The sequence below is a fragment of the Odocoileus virginianus genome, chromosome 23 (genome assembly GCF_023699985.2).
Source record: "Odocoileus virginianus isolate 20LAN1187 ecotype Illinois chromosome 23, Ovbor_1.2, whole genome shotgun sequence".
In the NCBI taxonomy this organism is placed as follows: domain Eukaryota; kingdom Metazoa; phylum Chordata; class Mammalia; order Artiodactyla; family Cervidae; genus Odocoileus; species Odocoileus virginianus.
Genome location: NC_069696.1, coordinates 33,622,282 through 33,644,420, shown reverse-complemented (window position 1 = coordinate 33,644,420; position 22,139 = coordinate 33,622,282).

Here is a 22,139-nt window from a genome sequence, read left to right as displayed (position 1 = left end):
GTTGGTCATAACTTTTCTTCCAAGGAGCAAGCATCTTTTAAAATCATGGCTGAAGTCACCATCTGCAGTGATTTTGGAGCCCAAAAAAAGTCTGTCACTTTTTCCATTGTTTCCCCATCTATTTGCCATAAAGTGATGGGACCGGATGCCAAGATCTTCGTTTTCTGAATGTTGAAACATTATCTACTCTAAAGTGGTTCTGTGAAGGTGAATGAGATAATTCACTTAAAGTGCTTAATCCACAATGCCTAACATAATTGCTATAAAAATCTTCTATTAAGTAGTAACACAGTGGCATTAATCAGGTGAGCAAGACAATAGAGGTCTCTAGATTGCTAATCAACAAAACAGAATCATTATAACTCCATTGCATCTCTCATAGTTTGTTGAGAGGGTCAAATAAAATGTTTGTGAAAGAACTGTCTGGACACAAGGTATTCACATTAGAAAATAGTTTTTCAGGCTCCACTGCTTTCATTTACTTATGACTCATAATAAAGGTGTAGAAAGCTAGGGATATCTGGGGGAAAGAGCAATGTTTCATAGGCTAAGATGTTTTTCTGAGCCCATCTGCAAAGCTGATGACAGTCTTTTTATTTGTGAGGGCTGTGCCTCTTAACTAGGCTGTCAGCATTTCTTTCTCACATGGGTGTGGCTGGGGGAGCCTTGGCTGAAAGGCAGCCTCTCTGGGTGGTCTTTCTGGTGCCGCTTAGGCTGATGATGCTGTCTTTCTTAAGGAATCATCTCATCAGCTTCTTTATGACCTTGACCTCTAGCATTGAATGGCCTCTCCTGCAGATCATGCTACAGTTATTAATTAGTAGCTGCAAATATTGATAGTCAAATGATTTTGCAGGCAGAAAACCAATTTAGAAAGCATAGCTTCCCTGATGAAGCATATATACAGGTTAAGAGCAAAAGATTGACTTTATTATCGGTGTGTGAAAGGAAAAAGAGCATTATTTCAGTATAGTTCATTGCTTGATAACATTTGTATTCTAAAACCACTCTGTGACCTAATATTATAACTTAGAAGAAGTTGAAAATTGCAATATACTCTAATGATTAGCCTGTTGAGGAAAATTTCTTTTGACATGGATAATCTCAATCTGAATTACTTTATTTACTTACAATTAACCCATCTCTGCTTGTGGTGCCAGTGTTAAAGAACTAGTCTGCCAATGCTGGAGACATGAGAGACATGGTTTGGATCACTGGGTCAGGAAGATGCCTTGGAGGAGGGAATGGCAACCCACTCCAGTATTCTTGCCTGGAGAATTCCATGGACAGAGGAGCCTGGCTGGCTACAGTCCATAGGTCTCAAAGAGTTGGACACAACTGAGCAACTTTCATTTCATTTCATTTCATTTTCATATGGGAGGCTGAGAAAACCATAGTGCAAAAAGACATATGTATCCCAATGTTTATTGCAGCACTATTTACAGTAGCCAGGACATGGAAGTAACCTAGATTCTAATACCACACCATTTTATAATAGGGACTTGAGCACCCGGGGATTTTGGTATCCATGGCAGAGTATATTTTAGAATCAATCCCCCACTGAGGGACACTGAAGGACAACTGTATGTTCCATTACCCTTCTTCCTCTACTTTTCCATCTCTCGCTCACTCAACCTACAGATTAGCTTTATTCTTTCATCTTAGTAAAAAGGCACAAAGATGTAGCTTAAAGGAATTCAAAGGTGCATAGCCTTATAACATATAATCTTCAAGAATCTGAAGCAAAAAAAATATGTTCTAATGTCTTCTAGGAACGTTGTTTAACCCAATGACTAGAATCCTAAAAATGCTCATACTGTCTCAAAATTCATAGGTCACAATACGAAACTGTTCTTCAATTATTGTATTTATTGATTAGATGGTTTGAAGAAAAGCTACTGAATATTGTGCTGATAACTTCCTGCTCTGTGAATTTTTAAGTACCCTTAAATAGAAATACTTCTGTCTTCTCAGATATGTTCTAATTCTTTATTAAGTTATTTCAAATACTTTAAACATTAAATGCAACTCAACCTAGAACAATTTGATGAGGTAAAGAATTTTTTTCAAAAACATTGGCTTCAAATGTCTTAACATTTGGGCTAAAATTGTGATTATTTCAATGACAGATGTCCTAAGAATTCATTTGCATATCTGAAATTCTCACTGTGAGAAGAATTCTTCAAGTGGTTAGTTGAGTTTAATTAAAACATAATGTATTCAGTGTTACTTAAAGGTCACCCTCAAAACTGCAGACAGAACAAAGCAATGTATTACCTATTTACATGCTAGCTGCTGATATGAGGCAATTAATAATTCAAGTTTAATTATCAATAACAAGCTCTAGCAAAATCATAAAAATACCTTTTAAATTAAGTTATGATTGTACCTGCTATTGTTTCAGAGTAAGTTAGGTTCTGACCATTGAGTTCTAAGTGGATTTTACTCATTGGTTGGATGAAATTGTTTCTCCTTAAAATTTAATGGCACCTGAACATGGCAATTTTTTCCTAAAGAATCTGAAATATTTCTTTAGCTGTGACACCTTTATTGATCCCTACTTTTTTTGTGATACCCTCTTCACAGATTTGAAGAGAGATCCCTTCTCCACTGATTATATCTTAAAATATTCCTAGAAATATCTCATTATAGCTTTAACCCTGTTTACATATATAGATTATTATAGAATTAGCTCCCCAATTATTTCTGCAAAATGTTTCATTTTGTTACAGTATTATCTGTACATTTAATATGTCAGTTGGTTCTCTAAACCTTATGAAAACAAACAAGTAGTCTCATCTCCCACTCCTCATCACCTCCCCCAAAACAACTTCAGCATTTTTAGTTGGGTCCTTACATTTATATGCTTAAGTCTATATAAATGATAATACCACTATATCTTGATTTTAAAAACTTTACTCATTATACTTGGAATTCCTATTATGGAATATAAGGATTTAACAGCCTTCAATCTTATTTTCTACCTCATTCTCTATGCAAATATTCTCCCCTCCCATGCATGCAACATAGCTATGAATTTTGGTTAAATGAATATGTCAGATAATTTCATGATGATTATGTAATTGTTTATGTCAGATAATTTCATGATGATTATGTAATTGTTATTCACAGATGAGCCAAATGAAATGCTCTGATTTGTTTCCTGTATTAACGTTTCTTCCTCTGAAGTTAATAGTTGCCTAAGATAGTTTTTCCTTAATTGCTTTTTAAACCTCTTTTTCCTACCTATGTTGGATTCCTTTGTTAACTTGATGTGTCTGAAAACTGTTTTCTGGAATTCATTTTTCTGCATGGTTACAGATTAGCATCCTCCAAGATAGCACTGCAAGATCTTGAAGGTGGAGATGCAGCTCTGAGCACTGGTTTTCAAAGGTCTTTTCATGGATAGAACAATGACAGATACACACAGAGGTGCCAAGCAACTACAGGTTGGTCTTACTTTCCTCTGCTCCCTATCCAGTTCTCCTTCTAGACTACAGGTTTTACTGACTGCACGTCTACCGCCAGATACATACACAGAATTTCCCACAGATCCTTCCATGAGCTCCCCTCTCAGGGACCCACTTCAGTAGCTAGACATACTTGGCCTGTTAGATTTTCCTACAAGCTCCAACTTGTTCACATGTACCAGGGTTTTAAGAGAGCTGGTTAGTAGCTTAGTTATCTAGTTCTTTGGCTTCCCTGGTGGCTCAGATGGTAAAAAATCAGCCTGCAATGCAAGACACCTGGGTTTGATTCCTGGGTTGAGAAGATCCCCTCTCTCAGTCTTTAATGCCTCTTAGATTTTACATTTCCAGCTGGTCTCACAATATGTGTGGCTTAATTCCAGTAATTATCCCTGAACATACATCATAGTGGTATTCTCTCTCTAAACTTTAACATGCCAACAAAGGTCTGTCTAGTCAAAGCTATGGTTTTTCCAGTGATCACATATGAATTTAAGGGTTGGACTATAAAGAAAGCTGAGCGCCAAAGAATTGATAACTTTTGAACTGTAGTTTTGGAGAAGACTCTTGAACATCCCTTGGACTGCAGGGAGATCAAACCAGTCTAAAAGGAAACCAGTCCTGAATATTCATTGGAAGAACTGATGCTGAAGCTGACACTCTTAATTGTTTAGCCACCTGATGCAAAAAAAAAACTGACTCATTAGAAAAGACCCTGATGCTGGGAAAAGATTGAAGGCAGGAGGAGAAGGGAACAACAGAGGATGAGATGGTTGGATGGCATCACTGACTCGATGGACATGAGTTTGAGCAAGCTCCGGGAGTTGGTGATGGACAGGGAAGCCTGGTGTGCTGCAGTCCATGGGGTCACAAAGAGTTGGACATGACTGAGTAACTGAACTGGACTGAAACTTTAACTGAAGTTCTATCACAATTATTACCCCAAACTCTTGAAAAAAATGATAGATTTCTAACATCTCTACACATTAGAAAATTTATTATTTTAGGTTCTTTTCTCTTCCCTACAAGAGTCCCTTTTCCTGACTCTATGTCTATTGGCTGCTATGAAAGTCTGAGCCATTTGTGTTATCTGGGATCACCCTTCACCTTTATGCTCAGAATTCCCTACATGCCTGTTTTCTTTCCATGTTAGGGAAGTTTACAGCTATTATTTCTTCAAATAAGTTTTCTGCCCTTTTATCTCTTTCTTCTCCTTCTGGGCCCCTCTATAATGCAAATGTTAATATGCTTGATGTTGTTCCCGAGGTCTCTTAAACACAATCTTCATTTTTTTTTAAATATTTTTTTCTGTTCAGATTGGATGATTTTCACTGCTCTGTCTTCCAGTTCATTAATCTGTTCCTCTGTGTCATCTAGTCTACTATTGATTCCCTCCAGTGTATTTTTAATTGCAATTTTTGTATTCTTCAGCTTTGTTTGGTTCTTATTTCTATTTTCCAACTCTTTGTGAAAATTCTCATTGTTGTTTACCCATTTGTCTCCCTAGTTTATTGAGCAGTTTTATGATCCTTACCTTAAACTCTTTATCAAATAGATTGCTTATCTCCACTTCCTTTAGTCTTTTTTTCCAAGGTCCTGTCTTATTCTTTCCTTTGGAATGAATTCTTCTCTCCTCATTTTGCCTAATATTCTGTGTTTACTTCTAAGCATTAGGTAGGTCAGTTACATTTTCCAGTCTCAGAGAAGAAGCCTTATGTAGGAGACATCTCATGAGGCTCAATAGTACACTCCCCTCTGGTCACCAGAGCCCTGTGCTCTAGGGCTGCTCCCTATGTGAGCTTCACGGGCCTTCCTATTATGGCAGCTGGACAACTGCCAGTGTCCTGGTAAGTGAGGCTGGCCCCTGGCCTGGCTGGCTGCCAGGCTGTGCCTTAAGTAGTAGCTGCTGGCCAGCTGGTGAGCAGGAGCCAGTCCTAGAGTGGTTAGCTTTGTGGCTCAGCAGTCCCAGGGCTTGTGTCTTTCCACCTCTGGGTGATGTCGTGTCCCAAGGCAGCTGGTTACAGGCTCTGAGGCTTGTACTTGTCTACTGCTGGGTAGAACCTGGTTCCAGGGCAACTGACTGCATGGCCAACGGGGGATCCAGAGTTGATACTGGCCCTCTGATGGGTTGGAAGGCTTCCAGTGCTAACAGGCTAGAGGGAAGATTCCAAAATGGCTCCTGCCATTTTACCCTGTGGTAAAATGAGTGCCCCAAATGGCTGCTGCTCACGTCTATGTTCCCAGGGAGAGGTCCAGTTACCATCTGCCTCTCCCAGAGACTCTCCAAAATTCACCAAATGTGCCTGACCCAACCTCCTTTCAAATTACTCTCTGTGCTCTGGGACTTGGAAATTCTATGTGTACCATTTAAGGCTGGAGTTGCTTTTCCTGTAGATTTCTGGCTCTCCCATATGCAAGCCCAGCTGGCCTACAAATCCAGGCTTTCAGGGGGCTCATCTTGGTGCGGTTCTCCTGGGCTGGGGAACCCAGTGCAAGCTTGAAACTCTCATTCCTGTGAACCTCTGCTACTGTGATTATCCTTCCATTTGTGGGTCACCTAACTAGCAGTATGAGTCTTGACTATACTGCACCTCTGCCCCAACTATTTGTCTTGCTATGATTCTTTCTCTACATCTTTAGTTGTAGAAAATATTCTCTGCTAGTCTTCAGCTCATTTGCACATATAATTACTTTGTAAATAGGGGTAATTTACATGTAATTCTGGTGTGCTTGTAGGAGGCGGTGAGCTCCAGTTTTCTTCTTTTGCCATCTGGTCCACACCTCTCTAATTCTCCATTTTAAAAAACAGACTTCATATTTTTCATATCTTTGTCTCTTCCTTCTATTTCCTATGAAATCTCTTCAAATGATCTTCCAAACCCCTCTAAAAAGTTTTGTGCTTTTGTGCATTCAATTTCCAATAGTTCTTGTTCCCCAGATATTCCTCTTGCGTGGTATTCTGCTCCTACATTTTGGATGTAATAACTACTGTTCCCTCTGTGATGAAAGTAAATTTAAAACAAAAATATTTTGCTTCATGAACTTTGTCCTTTCTTCTGCAAGCTTCTCTTTGTTTCTATTATGTTAAAGTAAGGCAGCAAGAGGTTGAGTGGACACTGTCTGGAACAGAGCATGTCTACAAATAGGGTTCCCAGTGTGGTGACTGGACAGGAAGAGCATTTTGTGATTTCACTTTTGTTTGGTTTGTTTTCTTTTGCTTTGCTTTATATTCAAAAGCAATGACATCACTTATTTAAAGGAATATTCATTCTTTATTGATGGCAAATTTGAAAAAAAAATGGTCTTAGGTGGTTATTTGGAATATATCCTTTTATACAGCCTCTAGATGTCTTTCAAACACTTCATATACTAGACAATAAAAAGGCTATATTTTATTTGTATGTATTACTCAAGATAAATAGATAATTCAACATGTTGTTGATGAGAAATTAAATGAAATGTAAGCAGCATAGAAAATAAAAGTGTATGTAAAGAAAAAATTGCCAATGAAAATTCTGAACCTTAACAGAAAACATAAATAATAAATAAACATAATAAAACAGTGGTTTTAAAAAGAAAATGATGTCTCTCCTCTCATTTAATAATTCTGTTACAAAAATATAATTTTATAAGCAGAATCTGTGTGTTCTGGCCTAAGAGTTATGACAGAACTTCTTTGCATATTTAATTGTTATTTTAAACATGAAAGAGCTAACAATTTTTGGTTGGAATTCAAGTCTACAAATATACTTTAAGAGAAAAAGTTCATGAAATTCAGTGGAGAAAACTCCACAAGAATATGTCCTTTCACAGGCTTCATTTAAAATTAGGCAAGGGTAGAAATAACTAAAAATTAATAATTTCATTTATTTTAAAAAGTATTCCTCATTACCACTACTTGAAATATTTACATAGAATAGTCTGCAAATATTTTAGGTAGTCCTTATTAATTTTTTTATTTAGTAAATAATTAATGAATACTACGTGCCAGGCAAAGTCCTCAGCACTATGTTTATAAAATGAACAAAATAAATGCTGGAGAGGGTGTGGAGAAAAGGGAACCCTCTTACACTGTTGGTGGGAATGCAAACTAGTACAGCCACTATGGAGAACAGTGTGGAGATTTCTTAAAAAACTGGAAATAGAACTGCCATATGACCCAGCAATCCCACTTCTGGGCATACACACCAAGGAAACCAGATCTGAAAGAGACACGTGCACCCCAATGTTCATCGCAGCACTGTTTACAATAGCCAGGACATGGAAGCAACCTAGATGCCCATCAGCAGACGAATGGATAAGGAAGATGTGGTACATATACACCATGGAATATTACTCAGCCATTAAAAAGAATTCATTTGAATCAGTTCTAATGAGATGGATGAAACTGGAGCCCATTATACAGAGTGAAGTAAGCCAGAAAGATAAAGGCCAATAGAGTATACTAACACATATATATGGAATTTAGAAAGATGGTAACAATAACCCTATATGCAAAACAGAAAAAAGAGACACAGATGTACAGAACAGACTTTTGGGCTCTGTGGGAGAAGGTGAGTGTGGGATGTTTCGAGAGAACAGCATTGAAACATGTATATTATCTAGGGTGAAACAGATCACCAGCCCAGGTTGGATGCATGAGACAAGTGATCGGGGCTGGTGCACTGGGAAGACCCAGAGGGATCGGGCGGAGAGAGAGGTGGGAAGGGGGACCGGGATGGGGAATACATGTAACTCTATGACTGATTCATGTCAATGTATGACAAAACCCACTACAATATTATAAAGTAATTAGCCTACAACTAATAAAAATAAATGAAAAAAAAAAATACAATCCTCTCCTTTTCCTCAGGGTTCCCACAATTTGATAAAAGAGAAACTTAAGATTACAGTTATCACAATTTGTTGTATACTACAGTGCAATACATACTAAAATAGAGACTGAGTAAAGGATACTCAGATGACATGAGTGAGAAAACATTGAGTCTTGGTTGCTGCTGCTGCTGTTAAGTCACGTCAGTCGTGTCCGACTCTGTGTGACCCCATAGACGGCAGCCTACCAGGCTCCCGTGCCTGGGATTCTCCAGGCAAGAACACTGGAGTGGGTTGCCATTTCCTTCTCCAGTGCACGAAAGCGAAGTGAAAGTCAAGTCGCTGAGTCGTGTCCGACTCTTAGCGACCCCATGGACTGTAGCTTACCAGGCTCCTCCGTCCATGGGATTTCCCAGGCAAGAGTACTGGAGTGGGATGCCATTGCCTTCTCTAGAGGAGGTCAAAAAGACTGGTCAGGGAAACTGAATTGAAAGAAAGTGAGAAAATATAAAGGATGAGAGGAAGGGTATTAGAAAGGCCATGCTCAGGGAGCAAAGCTCCCATGGTGGCAGGGACCACAAAACATTTGGAGACCTAGTAAAATATGTGGCTGGTGAAAGATGTGGCTTTGAAGAAAATCTGAAAACACAATATAAAATACTTCTTATAAGCCTATGTGAAGGACTGGGGACTTTGAGCAGGGAAATAACTTGACCAGATTTTAGTTTTCAAAATGTCATTTTGCTTGAAGAGAAATTTAGAGACAGGATTGGAGGTGAATCAAATCAGAGCCAAGGAAAGCCATTAGATGGTTACCACAAAAGTTTGAATGAGACAAGATGATGACATTAATTTAATACCAGTGAGATGGAGAGAAGTAGCCTGATTCCAAGCTGGTAAGAAAAAGATGACTGGAATTTGGTGATTGATTCGATGTAGGGAGTGGATTATTTAAAGAGTCAAGATTGACAAGAAAGCTTCTGGTTTTAGCATCTAGTAAATGGAGTAGAAAAATCAATAAATAACTTGAATAACTATGGGACATCTAAGTGTCCAATCAGCATGTGGTCATGCTGATCTAGCGGTCAGAGTGACCTGTGCTGGAGAAATAATTTGGGATGTTTTGGTAAGCACACAGTAATTAAAGTTTTAGGAGAGGATAGTATCATGCATGGAGAATAAGTGGAGTGAGAAAAGAAGAGAATAATTTTATGAAGTAATTTTATGTCATATCTGTGATAAAAGTCATTTCACAGGAGATAACATGCTTAGAGAGAAAGCTTGACCTAGGGTGATTAACCTAACTATTCAGTTAACAATTAATATATCCTGCATTTCTTGCTCATGAATTTAATTACAGAAAGGGTTGATTTTCATAACTGTAAGTCATCAAGATTGAGAGTATTCTCCAGGCTTATTGAGGAAAAAAAAACCTCATAATGTGTATGACAAAAAGTTTAAAAACGGCTTTGCCAGAAGCATGGGGTAAACACTACTTAATTGAAAGATAAAGAAAGTATTTCATATGTATAGGATCATTTAAGAAAATATTTATATGCAACACTGCCACTTGAACAGTAATGTTATATATAAAGTTTGAGAACATAAGGAAAATATCAAGTTTGAGGGATAAGATAATGTGTTGTATGTTGGAGAAAGTATATTTAAGGTGTTAGTCCTTCATTCAAATGGAGATGCCAATAGGGAATTTTAAATCTGAGTTGGATCTCTGTAGGGAGATTAAGGCTGAAGACATAATTTGAGAAGTCATCAATATTAAAAAGGGGTAGTAAAAAAGCTTGAAAAAGATGAAATAACAATAGAAAACAAAGAACAACATTGTCCAGTTCACATTGTTCAGAAGGAAATATGTTTTCAATGCCTTTTAAAAATGGAGTCAAGGCAAAAAATGTAGCTGGCCCAAAAGACAATAAATTATTAAAGAAGAGCTTGAATCCTATAAATTTTGCTATTTCCACCATGAATTTGTTGTTCAGTTGCGAAGTCGCGTCTGACTCTTTGTGACCCCATGAACTGCTGCAGGCCAGTCTTCCCCACCTTTCACCATCTCCTGGAGTTTGTTCAAATAATAAATAATAATAACAATATAGTTGAGTAAACTATAGGTTATGTGGGCAACTAAAATGCAGAAGCAACTCTGATAGACAGTCAATATTTAAACTATCACTCAACTGTTATTTTTGTTCAAATGTTAGTTTCTAAAACCATACTCCCCCCACCACCCAAAAAAAGAAAAAAATTTCCAGAAACCTTTAGGCAAAATCATTGTTAAATTTACTTCAACAATAAGAATATTGTCTTTTTGGAGAGTAAAAACTCAGACCCACACAAGTAGGGGTTCATTATCAAGTGAACGATCTAAAAATCATGACTTGTTATGAAGAGAGAAAATTCCAACAAGACAGACACTTCAGAAATTCAGCCAGCGGCATTCCAGGATTTTTTTTCTTTAACAATTTAAATTTTATTACAACAAACGAGAGTTAGTCCCATTTAATTTGATATCATGAAATGTTCCAGCCTTGAAATTTAAAACAAAACTGAGAGATTAAAAATACCAGGAAGAAAGAACCAAAATATTCACTATTTGGAGACCATATTTAAAAACTAAGAAAATCCTGTCATATTAACTATTATAATTCTTACTGCCTATTGCTTAGCAAGTTTATTTTTATAAGCTAATCTTTGTACCAATTACATTGCTAAAAATCTGTTACCAGTTTTTTGTTTTGTTTTCTATCAAAGTATAGCTAATTTGCAATACTATATTAGTTCCAGGTGTACAAACTAGAGATCCAACTATTTTTATAGGTTATAGTCTATTTAAAGTTATTTTAAAAAATAAGGCTATATTTGCCAGTGCTATACACTACATCCTTCTTTATTTTATACATAGAAGTATGTCTTGCCCCCTCCTTCTCTCCCCCTACGAGCAACCACTAGTTTGCTTTCTGTCTTCAAGTCTGTTTCTATTCTGTAATATGCATCTATTTTATTTTTTAAATTGCACATGTAAGTGATAATCATATTTCCCTAGTGGCTCAGACGGTAAAGGATCTGCCTGCCATATGTGAGACCTGGGTTCTATTCCTGGATTGCACAGATCCCCGGAGGAGGGCATGGCAACCCACTCCAATATCTTTGCCTGGAAAATCCCCATGGACAGAGGAGCCTGGTGGACTGCATGGGGTCACAAAAAGTTGGACACGACTGAGCAACTAAGCATATGTGCATGAAAGTGATAATATAGACTATTTGTCTTTGTCTGACATATTTCACAATGCATAATACTTTTTAGGTCCACTTATGCTGTTGCAAATAGCAGAATTTCATTCTTTTTTATGGCTGAGCAATATTCCATTGTGTGTATATATACATCTTTATCCATTCATCTGTCGACGGACACAGATTGCTTCTATATCTTGACTATTGTGAATAATGCTGTAATGAACATTGGGTTCATGTATCTTCTTGAAATAGTGTTTTTGTCTTCAAATATATACCCAGAAGCAAAATTGCTGGGCCATATGGTAATTCTATTTTTAGATTTTTGAGGAACCTGAATAATATTTTTCCACAGTGGCTATGTCAATTTACATTCCCACCATCAGTGTACAAAGGTTGCCTTTTTTCCTCATCCTTACCAATATGTGTTATTTGTGGTCTTTTTGAAGATACCCATTCTGACAGGTGTGAGGTGATATCTCATTGTGGTTTTGATTTGCATTTCTCTGATAATTAGCAATGTTGAGCATTTTCATATGCTTGTTGGCCATCTGCATGTCTTCTTTGGAAAAATGTCTATACAGGTTTTCATTGGGCTGTTAGTTTTTCTTGTTGTCACTATTTAGTTGTATGAACTACTTTTATACTTTGAATATTAACCTTTTATTGGTCATATCATTTGCAAGTATTTTCTCCCATTCAGCAGGTTGCCTTTTCATTTTGTCAATGGTTTTCTTTGCTATGGAAAAACTTTACTTCTGCGCTCTCTATTCTGTTCCATTGATCTGAATATCTGTTTTTGAGCCAGTACTATGCTGTTTTGATTACTATAGCTTTGTGTTTTAGTCTGAAGTCAAGGAGCACAAAACCTCTAGCTTTGTTCTTCTTTGCAAGATTACTTTTGCTCTTCAGGCTCTTTTGTGGTTTCCAATATGCCACAATAGGATTAGTTGCTCTAGTTCTCTGAAAAATGCCATGGGTATTTTGACAGAGATTGCTTAAAATCTGTAGATCGCTGAGGATAGTATAAATATTTCAACAGTTTAAAATATTCCAATGTAAGAATACGGAATATCTTTATGTCTTTGTAGAATTCTCAAATTCCAGGTATTTGACCTTTTTGACTAAGTTTATACCTAGGTATTTTTTGATGTGATTTTAAATGAGAATATTTTCTTGCTTTTTTCCCCTGATAATCCATTATTAGTGTATAGAAATGCAATAGATTTCTGTATATTAATCTTGTATTCTGCAGCTTTACTGAATTCATTTATTAGTTCTAATAGTATTTTGGTGGAAACTCTAGGGTTTATATATGGTATCATGTCATCTGTAAATAGTGACAGTTTTACTTCTTCCCTTCCAATGTGGATGACTTATTTCTTTATCTTATCTAATTGTTGTGGCTAGGACTTCCAACATTGTACTGTATTAAATGGAAGTGGCAAAAGTGGGCATCTTGGTCCTGATTTTAGAGGAAAGGTTTTCAGTTTTTCACCATTGTATATGATGTTAGCTATGCATTTATCATAAATTGCTCTTTATTATGTTGAGATATGTTCCCTCTATACCAACTTTGATGATAGTTTTCTTCATGAATGATGCTGAAACTTCAAATGCTTTTTCTGAGTCTATTGAGATGATCATTGATTTTTATCCTTTTTATTAATGTAGTGTATGACATTGATTGATTTGCAATTATTGAACAATCTTTGCATCCCTGGAATAAATCCCAGGTGATCACATTGTATGAGTCTTTTGATATATTGTTGGATTCATTTTGCTAATATTTTGTTGAGGATTTTTGTGTAAGTATTCATCACAGTTATTGCCCTGTAATTTTATTAATTTGTAGTTTCTTTGTCTGATTTTGCTATCAGGATAATGCTGGCATCTGTTTTCTGGAAATTTTTATATTTTATTATGAATTCAATTTCATTACTAGTGATCAGTCTGTTTAAATTGTCTATTTCTTTCTGATTGAGTCTTAGAAGGTTGTATTTTGTTGAAATTTGTCCATGTCTTTTAGTTTGTTTACTTTGTTGGCAGATAACTATGTAGAAGACAATGGCAACCTCCTCTAGTACTCTCACCTGGAGAATCCCATGGAAGGAGGAGCCTGGTAGCCTGCAGTCCATGGGGTCGCTAAAAGTCGGACACAACTGAAACAACTTAGTAGCAGCAGCAGCAACTATTCATAGTATTATCTTATAACTTTTGTATCTCTGTGGTGTCAGTTATTTCTCAAGTGTCCTCGCTGTTTTTATCACTGTTTTTATTAGTGATTCTAGCTAAAGGCTTATCAATTTTATTTATCTTTTCAAGAAACCAGCTCTTGATTTCATTAATCTTTTCTATTTGGAGGAGTCTCTATTTTATTTATTTCTTCTTTGATCCATATTACTTCCCTCTTTCTCTTAAGGGTTTGTTTGTCCTTCTTCTTATAACTCCTTTAGATGATAAGTTAGGTTGTTTATTGGAATTTTTCTTGTTTCTTGAGGTAGGCCTATATTACTATAAACCCTCTTAGGACTCTATTTGTTGCATTTGATAAATTTTGGAAAGTCATTTTTCTATTTTCATATATTTTGGTATTTTCTGCTTTCCTCTTCAATTTCTTCATTGACCCATTGATTTTTTTAATAGCATGTTGTTTAGTTCACAGGTATTTGGGATTTTTTCCCCATTTTTCTTCCTGTAATTGATTTCCAGTTTCATACTGTTGTTGTTGGGGGAAAATGCTAGATATCATTTCTATCCTCTTAAATTTGTTAAGACATGTTTTGTCACATTGCGTGTTATATATCCTGAAGAATGTTCCATGTGAACTTGAAAGGAATGTGTATTCTGTTTTAGGATGGAATGTTCTGTAGATATCTAATTAGTCCAACTCATCTATTGTGTCATTTAAAACTACTGTTTTCTTATTGATTGTCTGTATGGATGATCTCTCCATTGGTGTAAGTGGAGTGTTAAAGTTCCTTACTTTTATTATGCTATTGTCAATTTCTCCTTTTATGTCTATATTTGCTGCATATATTTTGGTGCTCCTTCATTGATTGCATATATGTGTTAACAAGCGTAATATCCTCTTTTTAGACTGATTCCTTTATATTATATAATACCTTTCTTTGTCCCTTATTAACTTTGTTTTAAATTCTATTTTGTCTTATATGGGCATGGCTACCCCCACTTTCTTGTCATTTTTCTTTGTATGAAATATCTTTCTCAATACCCTCACTTTCAGTCTGAGTGTCTCTTTAGCTCTGAACTGAGTCTCTTGTAAGCAGCATATTGAAATGTCTTATTTTTTAATTCCAATCAGCCATCTTATGACTTTGATTGGAGCATTTAGTTGACTGACATTTAAAGTATTATAATTATTGATAATTATGTACTTATTGTCATTTGATTGCTGGTTTACCATTTGTTTTTGTATTTCTTCTCTGTTCTTTATTTCTTCCCTTTTAGTTTTATGATAAACTCTTAGTTTTTCTAGTATTGATAAACTCTGTTTTTGCTTGTCTGAAAAGTTCTTTATCTTAAATTTTAAATAATAATTTTGCTGGATGGAGTGCCTTAGATTGCAGGCGCCTTCCTTTCAGCAGTTTGAATATATCATGCCACTTGCATCTGTACTGCAACGTTTCTGCAGAAAACTCAGCTGATAGTCTCATGGGTGTTCCTTTGCATGAATTTTTTTTCTTCTTGCTGCCTTTAGAATTCTCTCCTTAACTATTACCATTTAAGTTATGATCATGTCTTGGTTTGGGTCTGTTTGGGTCCATCTTGTTTGCAACTATTCTTTCTGTGCTTAAAGTCTGTTTACTTATTTAGATTTGAGACTTTTTCAGCCAAAATGTCAACAAATACATACTTCTCTCTCTTTCCTCCTTTTGGGACTTCTATAATTTAAAAGTTGATAAGCTTGATCCTGTCCCAGAGTTTCTTTAAGCTACTCTCTTTTCTTGTTTTTATTTTTTATTTTTTCTGTTCTGTTTGGGTGATTTCCATTATTCTATCCCCTTGATCATGTGTGCATTCTTTTGTGTCACATAGTCGGTTAATAATTCCTCCAGTGTGTCTTTTATCTCAGATACTGTATTCTTCAGTTCTGACTGATTCTTTTTTATATCTACTAGTTAAAAATTCTCAATATTTTCATCTATTCTTTTCTCTCATTCAGTTATCATGCTTATTACTAAAGTTTTTAATTTTTATATTGTAAATTATTTATGTTTTCTTAGTATTTTTCAGGAATTTTCTCTTGTTCTTTGAATTGAGACAAATTCAGGTCTTCTCACTTTGATTAACTTTCTCTCTCTCTATGAGATCAGGTGAAACCATTACCTTTTGCTGTCTTGAAAGGGTATCCTTATGTGGGAGCATTCCTATACAGTCTCCACGTGCCCAGGGGCTTTAGTGGGAGGTATGGATCTGACATGAAAATAGGTCAGGTCTTTCCTCGGGGTTTAATGGCAGCTATCCTCTGAGTAGTAGATGGGCTGGAGATGGAGGGGCTAGGCCCAAAACCAGGTATGAGCTGTGGCTTCCTCTCTTCTCAGTGGCCTTTATGGTCCTATTGGTGGCATGGTCAGTTAGTAGAGCAAAACCCCTGAAGGTTGGATCTGAGCTGGCTCAGTTCCCATTAAGTGTGTGCTTCCCTCTTATCCCCTGCTCCCAGCACTGATACTCTAGGCCCAGGGAGAAGTGTAATAGCAACAGGATCTGGCAAGGGGTACCCAGCACAGGCCCAGTATAGGCTGTGGCTGTTCAGATAGGGCCAGAGGTCTGGGCTGTCCATGATACACTACGTGCGTAAGTGTCAGCAACGGCTGCCTCCACCTGCTCAGATTCTACTTTGTACCTCATAGCATCTCTCTCCTCTGAATCCCTGCTGTCCTTACCCTGGTATGGAACTGCCCTGCAGGGCAAGTGGGGCCTGTGTGGGGCACAGGTTGTGCTATTCTGGCCACAGAGATCTGGGCTGCTTCTCCTGTGCTTCCCCTAAAGTGTCAGTAATTGCTGCCCCATCCTGTTCAGATGCCAGTTCAGGTCTGAGCCACCTCCATGTCTCACAGCGGAGCTCCCAAGCAGGGCTGAATAATTTACTTGGCTTGGAGTGGAGTGTATGGCAGTGTAGACATGGGAAACCATGCAGCTACCCATATAATTTTCAACCCAACTTCTCCATCCTGCTTTGGGAACAAGAAAGCATGTGGTGTGCTCTTCATAAGCAGAGTCTAGGCTTCACATGCTGCTGCTGCCAAGTCACTTCAGTCATGTCCTACTCTGTGTGACCCACCAGGCTCCCCTGTCCCTGGGATTCTCCAGGCAAGAACACTGGAGTGGGTTGCCATTTCCTTCTCCAATGCGTGAAAGTGAAAAATGAAAGTGAAGTTGCTCAGTTGTGTCTGACTCTTAGCGACCCCATGGACCGCAGCCTACCAGGCTCCTCCATCCATGGGACTTTCCAGGCAAGAGTACTGGAGTGGGGTGCCATTGACTAGCCTCCTGTTAATCTCTCCTGTCCTGCAACCAGCCAAGGGGGCTCATCTTCCTTGTGTCAGATCCCAGACCTGGGGCAGCCAACATATGGCTCTAACAATTCACTACCCAAGGAGTATCTCTATGTAATCTCCCTCATCCTCTGAGTCCCTTCCCAGAGGCCCTGGTCCTGACCTGATTGCTTCTCTTCCCTTCCTACTCGATTCTGTGTGAATCTTTCTTACAGCCCTTGTAGTCCAGGAGTCTGTCGCCAGTCTCCAGTTAGTTTTCAGCGAGAATTATTTCACATGTAGAAGTTTTCTTAAATGTTCATGTGAGCTGGTAAGTTCTGTGTCCTTCTAATCTGTCATCTTGGTCTCTTCTCATCGCTTACGAATTTGAACAGATTTTCAGTTGATTCTCTTGTACTTTCAAGCAAGTGGGGAGGCAATTTTATAAGATTGCCAAAATCATCTCATTTACCCCCTGGGCTCACATGGAGAATACTTTCCCTGCCTCACTTCCAGCAATGTGAGGCAATTGACCAGGTTTTGAATATGACAATAGTTATGCACACCACTTCCAAGTTTGGTCATAAATCTCTCAAATTATCTCTCACATTCTTTCTTCTCTATTTGGCTATTGGATGATAAGACTCAGAGCAACCTTGGAATCTCTCATTGATGACACAGCACTTACATCAGTCTAGGTTCCAAAATGACTGAATGAAGCAAAACACTACTTGGCCTGTGTTGTACAATGACATATGTAAGATCGGGGGGTTGTTTGTTGCAGCAGTTAAAGTAACTAACCTTCACCAACACATAAATTAACTTGACACATAGAAGATATTTATAGAGATAAAATTTTAAAAACTTACTCATAAAGCTATATCCTATTAGAGATATAATGATTCTATATTTTAAAAAATATAAAATTAATAAAAGATTAATATATAAATCCATACAATTTCAATAAAAATCTCAAAGTAATATATTATGAAAATTTTAATGTTAAATAAGAAAGTCATATATGAGAATTAAATAGATAATTATGAAAAGACTGAGAAGGGGGAACATTTACCCTCCAGATATAAAACCGTACTTTAAAGCTAAGCAAATTAATACAGGGCTGTGATTTTGTAGGATTATTCAGTGAAATAAAATATAAACCAAAGAAAATATGGCTGTGTATATAAAAGTTTAATTTATGATAATGCAGCATTTAAGTCAGCATGGACCAAAAGCTATTGGGGCAAAAGGCTAATTCTTTTAATAAATAAATAAGGTTAGGTCACCTCACAACATTAAAACATTTATTTTAATTAAAAGTCAAAATGAAAAAGCAAAAGCTACAAAAATAAAATAAGAAAATACAGAATGTTTGTGACCTCAGGATAGATAAGACCTGCTTAAATAAGTTATGAAACTTAAAAGGTATAAATAACTAATGTCCAGATTAAAAGCAAATTAAATCAAGGGGAAAAAGGAAAGCCTTCCAACAAAAAATAGGTAGCAACAGATGTAAATTGGGAAAGTCATAGTAAAAGTAAAATATTAAATAAGCAAAAAGATGTTCAATCTCACATATGATCAGTAGTATACAAATTCAGGGGCTTCCTTGGTGACTCATATGGTAAATAACCTGCCTGCAATGCAGGAGATGTGGGTTTAGTCCTTGGGTTGGGAAGATCCCCTAGTGAAGGGAATGGCTACTCACTCCAGTATTCTTGCCTGGAGAATTTCATAGACAAAAGAGGAGCCTGGTGGGCTACAGTCTATGGGGTCACAAAGAGTTGAACACAACTTCAAACAAATTCAATCTATAAGGTGGAACATTTTACTCCTGAAACTAACAAGTTTTAACAAATTAATATATCAAGTGTTGGCAAGAATGCATAAAATGTTGGTAAGGAAATAAAATCCCAAGAAACAGAATTACAAAATTTGTCTAGGCTTGCTAGATAATATGGGTGAGAGAGTAAGTTGATATGGCAACTTAAGAAAGCCATTTAATAATCAAGTAGTATCTATTAAAACTAAAGATGAGCACTCTCTCTGATTGCACTTGGTTGTTTTTGTGTTGGATAAAAGCTTTCAATATGTGATTGAGGTGGTCTGTACAAAGATGTTCATTTCAGTATTTTTTTATATTAAATAAAAACAAAAACAATCTAAATGTCTATCCATTCAGTTCAATTCAGATGCTGAGTAGTGTCCAATTCTTTGTGACCCCATGGACTGCAGCACACCAGGCTTCCCTGTCCATTACCAACTCCCAGAGCTTGCTCAAACTCATGTTCATTGAGTCGGTGATACCATCCAACCATCTCATCCTCTGTTGTCCCCTTCTCCTCCCGCATTCAATCTTTCCCAGCATCAGGGTCTTTCCCAATGAGTCAGTTCTTCACATCAGGTGGCCAAAGTATTGGAGTTTCAGCTTTAGCATCAGTCCTTTCAGTGAATATTCAGGACTGATTTCCTTTAGGATTGACTGGTTGGATCTCTTTGCAAGCCAAGGGACTCTCAAGAGTCTTCTCCAACACCACAGTTCAAAAGCATCAATTCTTTGGTGTTCAGCTTTCTTTATAGTCCAACTCTCACATCCATACATGACTACTGGAAAAACCACAGCTTTGACTAGATGGACCTTTATTGGCCTTTGTCTATCCTTTGGGACCTTTGTCTATCCTTTGGGCCTTTGTCTATCCTAGCAGACCTTTGTCTATCCAATGGGAGTAGTTAAATAAACTCTGGTCTATTGCTCCACATTGGTTGTAAAAAATGCCGTTGGCCTAAATGTATTACATAGACATAGTGCTAAAGTACCTTATTGAAAGGTAGAAGGTGGAAGTGAGATCCCACTTCTGCACCTGCAAGCACAAAGATATTTGCATTTTCTGCCCAGTGTCTGGTCACAGGGCTTTATGCCTATTAAGAGGTGAATCAGGGCATCTGATTTTCTGGCATGGGCCATAGTTGCAGTGTTGAAATCCTGGAGCAACACTTGTAGCAGCAGATTTCTGATTTCCCAACTAACCAACCACAATAGAAGCAACAGCCTCCTTGGCAGGCCAATAGGGTAATGTTCTCCTGGGAATCCTTCATAGAAGCCCAGTCTATTGGCTTTTTATAGATCATTCAGTTATTTTGAAAGCATTTAATATTCTATATTTTTTTTCCCTTAAACTGGCTAGAGACGTCTGTTATCTGCAGCTGGCCTTAACACATACAGTATTTGATACTAAAAAGTGGCTGTAAGAAACAGATTTTTAAGGTTGAGACTCTGTTTAGATTATTTATATCTCACCTTTTGATTTTGAGCAGTGACAATCTGGGTAGTATTAAAGGATAAGATAGAGATAATCTAAGGAAATTTAAAGTATTACCTGTGTTCACCCGGAATAAAATGCTAATTAAAAGTGTGGTATTGTTGGTAGGTCAAGTGGTGATGGCCTTTACATAATACATATGGCATGTGGAGTATAAGGACTATGAGAGATGGAGTGGTCACTTCCACAACCCCCAGTGAAAATGTTTAAATTGCAGAATTGGGATTTTAAGTTCTTAGTAACAAGAATGATCAGAAAATAAGGAAGCTTTTATGACTGTCCAGAAAAATCTCTCTTTAATGACCCAGTATTGGAGTAATAAAAAATCATAGGCATAACATTTGCAGCAACACAAATGGACCTAGAGATTGTCATACTGAGTGAGGTAAGTCAGACAGAGATGCAGAAACACCATTTAACATCCCTTATGAGTGGAATCTATACAGAAATGATACAAATGAACTTACCTGCGAAACAGAAACAAAATCACAGACAAGGAACGCATGGTTTCTAGGGGGAAGAAAGTGGGGAAGGAATACTTTGGGAGTTTGGAATGGCCATGTACACACTGCTATATTTTAAATAGATAAACAACAAGGACCTACTGTGTAGCACATGGAACTCTGTTCAATGTTAAGTGACAGCCTTGATTGGAGGGGTGTTTGAGGGAGAATGGATACATGTATATATATGGTTGGGGCTTCCCAGGGGCACTAGTGATAAAGAATCTGCCTGCCAGTGCAGGAGACCTAAGAAACGCAAATTCAATCCCTAGGTTAGGAAGATCCCCATGAGTAGGAAATGGCAACTGCCCCAGTATTCTTACCTGGAAAATTCCACAGACAGAGGAACTTTGCAGGCTACAGTCCATGGGGTCACAAAGAGTCAGACACTGAGTGACTGATTACACACATATGTATGATTAAAGCCCAATCAGTGTCAGCCTGAAACTATCACAACACTGTTAATTGGCCATACCCCAGTACAAAATAAAAAGTTTAAAGAAAATAAGTCAGAAACAGATTTTCAAATACCTAACTTACAGTGAAGATTTAATCAGCTGAAAATTGTGGAAATTATGACACTGGGGAAGAAAATGAAACCCCAAGAACTAGAATTACAAATATTGCCAGATATGGAAGACAGAGAGTATCTTCAATTCCTGAATCCACTGAATCTCCCTGGTGCTGTCTAACGAAACAAGTCCTTCCCAACTAGAAGACACAGACCAATCTCACTGGAGATTATTACTTCCAAGGAAATGCCATTTCTCCAGTACCTCATCCTTCCACCTGTCACCTCCACATCTAGGCTGAGAGTCAGACCTCAGCATTCCTCAGAGGATCAATCTGAAAGTCAAACTTGGGAGGAAAGGTTCAGACTCTAGAGGAATTTACTCTAAAGGATTTACTCATTCATATCAGAGGAGAACCTGGAGAATGCATGCAGAAATGAATTCCAAGGATTTTGAGAACAGGGGTGGAATTTTTGCTTAAAGCTGAAGGTACCAGCATTATGGAGGTGAAAGATGCTCAATTCCATCAGCTAACTTAAGAAGCTAGGAATATCTCTGTACACACAATTAATCAAAACCTGGCTGCACAGTGAATATACACTTTACATATGCTAACTTATTTATCCTTCTAAATGATCCAAATGATAATCACTAATATCATCTGCAGAATAGAGGTTAGATAATCTAAGCTGTAACAATACAGCCAGAAACCAGCAGAAACAGGACTTACCTAGAAAGAGACACGTGCACCCCAATGTTCATCGCAGCACTGTTTATAATA